The following is a 2,222-nucleotide window of genomic DNA, read 5'->3' as shown; positions in this document are numbered from 1 at the left end:
GTCTCCATGACCTGTTTTGTATAGATGCTATGCGTTTAGTTTAAAAACTCGCAACATCCAAGCCGGATATAACGGACCAACACACAAAACAATGCTTACCTTTACACGTTTATAGTCTGATAAATACAAGTGGTGAGAACCTTTCGTAAATATGGCTGGCTATAAACAATAACAAAGACGTGAGTGGCGTCAATTCCGTTTTATCTATTCTTTAATGGAAGGAAATTGCATGTTGTTAATAAAATTTCCTTATTGCAAGATATGATATTGTGTTTCATTTTTTCATGTATATTCCTTGTTTTTATTTAAAATGTATGTTGCCTATAATATAAATCAGAACTTATATAAATTAAATTCTTTTTTCAACTATTAGGAAGTCTCGACTTGCGCGCGCATACATCAGAAATCTATTTTTTGTTGTTAAAGAGTATTGTAGTCCATTGATGAATAAGATTAAGATCTACGACTTTTAAACAGTTCTATCATTTTCCGTTTTCTCTATACTTATTCTGATACGAGTATGGACGTATCACGTGAGTCGTAAAGCCTTAAAACAATGATGTCTTTATCAATGCATTCTTATTGTTTACTTTAATAATGAGATTTACATCTCAATCTTCAATGGAAAGTCTCGGATGTCACAAAAATTGAATAGAAATTAATTAAAATCCGAATTAAAAAAAAAAAAGATTTGGATTTAAAATCACAGATTTAAATCATAATGTATAAATGATTTATTGTATTATTTTTTTATAATGTTGGCCTTTCATCTTTTTACACTTTGAGTTCCACGGTTATACTTTTGGAATATTAGCAAGTTACAGAAATGTCATTCAAGTGTCCAGTCGTTATATCGGTGTGATCCTGATGTTTAGAGCTGAATTTTAAGTTTTACATAAAAGTTGAGTTTTTTTTGTTTTTTTTTAAACTAGTTCACTGCCGTACTCTGGAAAACCCCGTATTTATATATTTGACCAAAAAAACTCGTCCTTCAAATATCGATCGATTTAAATGACCCTCATCTTGGCATTAACTTCGCGAGGTACCCAGGTTTTAGAATTTTTACCAAAATGATGGTAATTTAAATCTATCGTCATTCAAGGGACGAGTTTTCTGGCCAAATTATTGAATAAGAGTTGTTTTTTTTTCCAGAGTACGCCAGTTAACTGGTATAAACTACCGTCATTGAAGATAGTGAGTTTTGTTTTTTTCAACTTCATGCAACTCAAAGTTGCAAATTTGGATTTGTTTGAAATCAAATCCAAATTACTTTTTATCTAAATCAATTGCGACATAATACCAGATTGTCTGTTGCTACGTAAGTAATTGAAATTGCTATGTTTTATTATTTTTCATTGTATTTCTTTCTATCTTTAAGAATGTAAAGCGTCTAGAGACTGATGAAATCGAAGTTAGGCGCTATACAAGTGTCATTTATTACTATTATTATTAACGAGGCAAGTCATATTTAGAAACCATTCACTTAGGTATTTTGTAATTTAATAGCTATAATGTCATCTCTACTACATTGTTCTAGTGTCTCTTGTAATTCTTTGTAATTTAGTTCTATTTTCTGTGTCTTCTCTTTAATTAATGACCCAAGTAGGAAAGAAATAATCACGTTCAGAGTAATTTGACTATTTCAGTGGATGGTAACATACATTATAACACCACGTATTGTCACCCACCAAGTCAATCAGTAGCCTGACTATTTCAATGGACGGTGATATACTTTATAACACCATTTATTGTCATCCACCAAGTCAATCAGTAACTTGACTATTTCAATGGACGGTGATATACATTGTAACACCATTTATTGTCATCCACCAAGTCAATCAGTAGCTTGACCATTTCAATGGACGGTGATATACATTATAACACCATTTATTGTCATCCACCAAGTCAATCAGTAACTTGACTATTTCAATGGATGGTAATATACATTATAACACCATTTATTGTCACCAACCAAGTCAATCAGTAGCCTGACTATTTCAATGGACGGTGATATACATTATAACACCATTTATTGTCATCCACCAAGTCAATCAGTAACTTGACTATTTCAATGGATGGTAATATACATTATAACACCATTTATTGTCATCCACCAAGTCAATCAGTAACTTGACTATTTCAATGAATGGTGATATATATTACAACACCATTTATTGTCATCCACCAAGTCAATCAGTAACTTGACTATTTCAATGAATGGT

This window comes from Berghia stephanieae, chromosome 2 (genome assembly GCF_034508935.2).
Source record: "Berghia stephanieae isolate SIO BIC M18660-M18661 chromosome 2, UCSD_Bste_1.3, whole genome shotgun sequence".
Classification (NCBI taxonomy): Eukaryota; Metazoa; Mollusca; class Gastropoda; order Nudibranchia; family Aeolidiidae; genus Berghia; species Berghia stephanieae.
The sequence above is the reverse complement of the archived record's forward strand: the minus strand, read 5'-3'. Positions refer to the sequence as shown.